The following is a 6,905-nucleotide window of genomic DNA, read 5'->3' as shown; positions in this document are numbered from 1 at the left end:
TTTACTTTATAGTTTGAACTACGCAATATTATCAATTTGTAAAATGCATATTAACTATGTTTATTAACTGTGATTTTAAAATAATGCCAAATTTAAGCAATTTTAATAGATTATAATTTATAAAATTAACAAGGTTCATTTTCAAATAATTTGCTATTTAATTAGAGAATATTGCATTTCTTATATTCTTGCTATAATTACAAAGAATTATATCCTTATTTAATTTATTTTTTATATATTTTATACAATTTACATGAAACTGATAAAATTGTCAGAAATTTTTATTACAATTATAATTTTTTTTTTTCAGCTGGGGAAGTAATGATTTCAATTGCTGTTTAATTAGCCTCAAATCTTCGTTTGGTGATAAGCCCTAATAATCTACAAATTTGTCGTTAGTATTACTATAAATAATAACTATAAAAAATAATCAAAAATATTGAAATAACGATAAAATAATTATCTTTGTTTAAGTTAAAAACAAGAGAACGTGAAACAATTTATAGCCTCGTGACGATGGAAAAACAAACCTTGAGAGGTATTTCCTTTCTCTTAATTTTTTTTAAGTATCCTTTCGTTTAGGGTTTTACTGAACACTTCAGGTTCGACACGTCGAAAGAATAGTCCTTCTAACGCATTAATTAGCGTGCACAGCACGTTACAACGCTTTCCATTGGAGACGGCATCGCATCCGGTAGAAGTTCGGTCAAAAACAATCTACGTGAATCGCATATGACTTCGCTGCAAATTTATCAAAATTTATATTAATTTGATTCACTCTCGACATCCATTGACCTCGATAAGTGAATCTCAACTCTTTCTATACTTACTACCAGAAATATACTTTATTACCAGGCCAATAGAACGCATGCTATTTTTATTTAATTGGTATAAAAACGATTAAAGTATAATTTAAAGCTTAACTAACATATACTTTTTAGAGCATATTTAAAATTAAGAATAATTAATTAGATAAAAATATAGTACAACGTTTAAAGATGAATTTTATAAAATTCTCAATGATGTCAGATATCTTTTAAATACTTTCAACTATTTTTTTCAAATCTTCAATAGTATTAGATATTTTCTAAATATTTTTAAAGATTTTTCCCATGTATTTTGATGTTTAGTTGTCGTTTGAGATTTATTAAATGGTTGTTGTTAAAATTAGGAGTGAAGACACGATGATTTCTTAATCCTCCTGATGGTTGAAATTTGCGTTGGTGTCTGGACGTTCGGCTGGCTGGATGTGACACAGCCGAATTTTGAAAAGCATCAGCTATGCCGACATCTTGCCTTCGAGGCGCCCAGTTAATATTGTGGATTAATTCTTCTCGTTGAACACAAAGATTTAAACAGAACACTCAATCACAGAACACTATAATATTTAAGGAATTTGATTGTGAGTGACCTCTTTCTTATTCCCATAATTACATTATAATTTCAATATTCTAATAAACAATTAATAAAGATTAAATTATATATTATCAAATATATAATAAAAGATTAGAAAATATGAAAATCTTAATCCTGTGTATATATGTGTGTGTGTGTAGATTACTAAACGCTGCATGCTTTTATAAACAAGATTTAAGAAAGAAAACCTACTGATTATTACGAATGTTGTACTTTGATATTTTGTTTGTCTCTACATATTATGTTTCAGCTATAAATTAACGATCTACTAAATATTTACTAAAAATGATCTTAAATGTAAAGTACATTTTGTCCAATTACTAATTATTTACTTATTATTTTATTAACTATAAACTCTTAATTAATATAACTAAGAACAATCTACAAAATTAATAATCACAAACATAAAGTATATCTTCTTCCATCTTCTACAATAATATCCAGCAAACTCCAATTTTGCCCTAAAAAATCTAAGATACTATTTAATTAATTAATTTAACCAGAAACAATCTCAAGCAAAAAGTAAATCTTCTTCAATCTCCTAAAACAGTGTCCACAAACTCACACTCTTCCTTATAGCATAGAATTGAATCCAAACAAAATCAAACTAAAAATCATCAAAACTTACCAAAAATAGTCTTACCTTAACAAAATAACCAAGGAGATCAATTCCCAAACAAGGAAAATACAATATTCTCCGTAATTGTGTTTTTTTCTTCAGGTGTGATCTTGATTTTATCCCTCCTGGATAGTCCATGAAGAGGATGAGCAGTAGAAAGTACAGTCGACGCGTTATTCGAAAGAGACACCTGCACGAGGCTGGAGACTCGCCAAATAACTGATAGCGTGGGCGTCGCGACTTCGAAGACGACGTCGAACGACCAAAGTCGAGAGGGGGTGAAGCTTCCCCGTTCTTCTTGTTCCATTGGTCAGGAACCGATTGTGCGATTCGTGTCTTCCTCCTCTCCGTCTTCTGTTCTTACCGATCGTCCCTATCACTGGTATTGACGAGTTACCACCTTCCGGTCGACAAGGCGTTAATGAAAATCTTTTCTAGGAGCCAAGCTGCGAATTGTTGCACCGGTAGAGTCGTCATCAGTTGCTCTGATTTGGAGAGGAAGATTCATGATGGAGACCTACGATGAGATTTAAGATTCATTTGTGATAGATAAACTATTAATGCACTCAAAGAAAGTAAGAAATTACAATTTCTACAAATTAGAATTACTACAAATTTTAGTGAATGGTTTTATGATGACGAGACGCAATGTATATTCAATATTAATAAGATTTTTATTAATGGATTGCGGATATTTATGCATATTTATACTTTTATGAATATAATTAAACTGGAATTTATGCAGAGAATTTCTTCTTTCGTAAATATCATAACGAGTGTTATACTCTTGATATTTTGCATATTTCATATACATTCTGCACATTTCTACACCTTTCGATTTCTCCTCCTTCTTTCTAATATAAATATATCAAAATTCGCACTCAGTTTTTAATAAGCAATCCAACCATCACGATTTTTCAATCATCAAAATCTAAACTCCTCCACATCGAATTAAAATAAAAATTCTATACTCTTTGCTTCATTTCGTCTTTGAAAAACCGCATCGAACATTCCAAACAATAATATATTATCTTTAAACAAACATCCGACAAAAAATAACACAACTTACGAAATTACAAAGATTCGTTCGAACGGAAGAATGACCACTGAAATTGAAGTTCCGCGTGACCAACCGGAAGTGTGCCCGAAAAACGAGCGTAAGGTGCCCTTAAGAAGGATGAAAATGTCCTCAGAAGAACTATAAAAAGCGTTCCACGGGTTAGCAGGCTCGATCACGAGCGGAGTATCCCTCGGGTCTCTTCGTGACTTCCGGTTCTTGGTAGCGGGCGACGACGCGCGTGTGCCAGCGCGGTGACCGGATATGGCGAAGAACCGACTGACCAAATCGTTCGACGGAGAGCCGCCGCTTCGCGTATCGAGCTTTTCATGCGAATCACGCGTTCTCCTGTACCAAATACCAAGCTCGTATCGGTGACATCATACTCCGCGTTGTATACTTGTGCCAACGTGCACAGGTGAACGCGTGCTAGAGTATACAATTGGATGGAACGACGTCGTCGTTTTCAATCGCGAATCTCAGTCTTTTCTTTGCCATTGCTTGACTTTAATCGTTTAACTTGTTAACTAGACGATGACTGAAAAATCATAATTAGAATTGACTAATTTTGATAATCATGGAATTAATAGTTAACAAAAAGTGTCAATTTTAATTTAATGTAGATATGATATAACGTCGAGTGCAACTTCAAAAGAGTATTAATAATCAGTATTCGAGGTTTTTATGCTGTTTTTTTATTTCTTCATACTATGTATTATTACGTTACAAATTAGTTACGTTACAATTATGGATCAAATGAAACCATCTCTTCTCCATCTATACATCAAACCTGAAATCCTACTAAATAGACAATGACAACAAAAGTTAGGTAAGAAACGAGATTTAACAAGAAAATTCTATCAATAATATATATCTCGATTGTAAAATAAAAATTTTAAACACTTCGATTTTCAATTGGGGGAAACATTAAACCAAAATTACGAAAACATAAGCAAGCTCTTACTATAAAGAAACCAATAACACCTGACATTAATGAATTGCTAAAAGCTTTCACTAACGACATTCATGAATTCTAAAATAGAAATTCCAACAGAGGAAAATGGAAAGTCAAAAATTACGAGAACAAAAGAAGGAAGGAAGAATGCGAAAGATGAGTAGACAAGAGGAGGAAAGTTTACGAAGAAAGTCATCGTAGGGTTCGGTGATTCGTGGCCCATCGAGGTTTCTCTTCTGTTCTTCCTTCGTCACGGTATTTACGTGACGAAGGTGGCAGTAGAGAAGGGAGAAAAAACCAAGAGAAGAATAATTAATCAGTAAGCGAATCACGTACGCGGGGATGCATATATAAGACCATAGAATGTCGTGTACCTACACGAAGGAGCAAAAGGAACGCACGTATGCACAAGCCTGCGTATATACCTTCCATCCGGTTCTGGATAATTCGGATGCCTAATTTTGTCCTCTTAGAAAAGTCGACTGGCAGATACATAAACTACCGTGAACGAACAAGGAAACGATTTATGATTATGTTCCATTATCCCATATTTTAAATTTTGTACCATCTTCTGTGCTACTTTATCTCAATGTAAAAAATACAAAAAAGAAACGCATTGGTTTGGGTTGTTTAATTTTTTACATTTTATGTATGTATAGTTATGTACAGTTAAACATTTTATAATTGTTATAGAATAAGTGAACGACAACGCTTGTTTATGAATATTGGTGATTTGAGACGCTGGAGATTGATGGTAGAAAATATGACAAATTTCGAAAGATATGCTACTAACCGACCATGTGATCGGCAAAATCTCGAGAAACACCCTCGCGACTAGATAAAGAAAGAAGCGAAAGGCATAACGAAGAAGGAATCTCGAAGGAAGTAGGCCGTGCAAACGAGGAAGTCTGTCGACCTGCTCTGAAACTAAAAAATCCAACAGTCGCTTGCTAATTGAAGAACAAACAGGCACAGTTCAATCAAAGATTCTGCAAGAAAAATCATGACGAAATTTATTTTGACTACTCCATTATGGTACGAAATTTCTACATTTTTAACTTTATAAATCACGGAAACATCAAAGAATTATGGTTCGAAGTTTGAACTTCCTTAATCTTCCTTTTCTTTTCGCTAAAGGAACAGGTGAGTATTCCGATCCAACTTGTATTTATTTGTTACACATAATCGAATGCTTCCTCTTCAAAAATTTTACAAATATGCGTATAAATGTGTAACGAATGCACGTAGGATATTTAGTATAATTTATATCACGCATACCGATCATTAATAACAATTAACCCCAGTTAAGAGGAAGATGATAACGAGTTTCACCTGGCAGCTTCTCTACCTAACCGTTTTACAAGCGACTCATAATCAACGATACTTTAATTTGCAAGCTCTCGATACAATTATCACCGGCATCCTCAAGTTCATCAAAACTGTCTTACTATCACACGATTACTAATATTGCGCTCAAAATAACCAAACTACAATCTACCATATAAATACTATTCCAGTCGTTGAATGTCTACATCTGTTACATAATTTGAGCATTCAACCGCAACATTTTCGTCTCTAAATGCGCAAAATGTGACTAATGGACTAAAGACCTTACATTCTTATGAAGATTACTGAGGAAGTGGTACCTAAATAGAAATGTGTTTTACGCTATGCATATTATAACGAGCATCCTTATGCAACATTTTTGCACATTCAATTTCACATAAACGAACAGAAATCCGCAGTCTAATGTCCAGAGAGGTACGATAAAAAAGTAAAGAACTAATCTCAAACTTTACCTACCCTTTTATGAATAATTCCAAGAGTTCTACTTTCTTTACACTTTCAAAATAAATAAACCAAAAGCCACGATTTACTAATCGAGCAACTAAAATCGATGAAAAGGATGTAAGCAACTCGGACCTTACCTCCATTTCTACAAATAATTCCAAAAGTTCCATTCTTCCAATAAAGGTTGCTCCCAGCCGTGCTCTTCGCGTAAAAAAGTCCCTTTAAAATACCGATTTCACCTTGCTCCTTGATCAATTGGAAGATCCGTTAAACGTCTCACACTTTGGATAGATCTCGTTCGTAATTGGCGATACTCGCGAGATCGGTTTGCACATTCCATGGAATCGATGGGAAAACGAGCGGAACCGGCAATTACCATTAAAATAACCACGATTCACGAGCGCGACGCAACGAAGGAAGGAAAAAAGCATTGTTTCGACTAGCTACGAGCACCGACGAGACTTTTTATCTGAACAATATATCGCGCTCTTTTGCTTATCGCGAAACCGTGACTGATAACTCTTCTCTTTTTCCTTCGTTCTTTTCCTTTAGCTTTTTTCTTTTTTTCTTTCTTTCGAACCGCATTTTATCGCCGAGTGTAACAGGTAGCTCGTAACACGTTGCGACGAATCAACGAACCTCGTCGCGATTATCGAGCCGTTTTCACGGTTCGTGGCTCGCGAGTCGAACACCACGACCCGTTTGCAGATCAGTGTCGCCTCGACCAGGAAATCGGTCTCGTCTTACAGGATGCCGGTGCGTCAATATTGACACGTTTCTTACGAAACCACCAGAGAAAGAGGAAAGAGCGAAGATAAAACGAGAGAAGGGAAGAATTGAGAATTTGGAGAAGTTTTTGGGAGGTGGCAGGATTTCAAGGTCGCTGGGTCTTTGGTAGAGTTCAGGGTCGTTTATGTCGTTGATCGTGATTTAATGTAGGGTAAGATGATACGGTATATAGGGTGTTAAAATTGCTTAGCGTTGGATTAGTTAGTCTTTTACGTTTGATTTTTTGGGAAGTTAGGAGTTTGTAAAAGGAAAAATTGGGATGTTGGTTTGAATTTTAT

At 34.6% G+C, this 6,905-nt stretch overlaps 1 long non-coding RNA gene across 2 annotated transcripts; it reads left to right on the top strand.

Moving 5' to 3' along the window:
- The first annotated feature begins 182 nt into the window (after positions 1-182).
- Positions 183-3,814, top strand: LOC139993660 (uncharacterized). 2 transcript variants are annotated; one of them, XR_011801427.1, is made up of 5 exons: positions 183-538; positions 1,172-1,402; positions 2,138-2,417; positions 2,474-2,610; positions 3,117-3,814. It is a non-coding gene; the product is annotated as an uncharacterized lncRNA (long non-coding RNA). The 2 variants fall into 2 exon arrangements; XR_011801426.1 differs by having other exon boundaries at positions 2,474-3,814.
- Positions 3,815-6,905: the final 3,091 nt, after the last annotated feature.

Source organism: Bombus fervidus, chromosome 13, assembly GCF_041682495.2.
Source record: "Bombus fervidus isolate BK054 chromosome 13, iyBomFerv1, whole genome shotgun sequence".
Lineage (NCBI taxonomy): Eukaryota > Metazoa > Arthropoda > Insecta > Hymenoptera > Apidae > Bombus > Bombus fervidus.
This window is presented reverse-complemented; position numbering and strand designations above follow the sequence as displayed.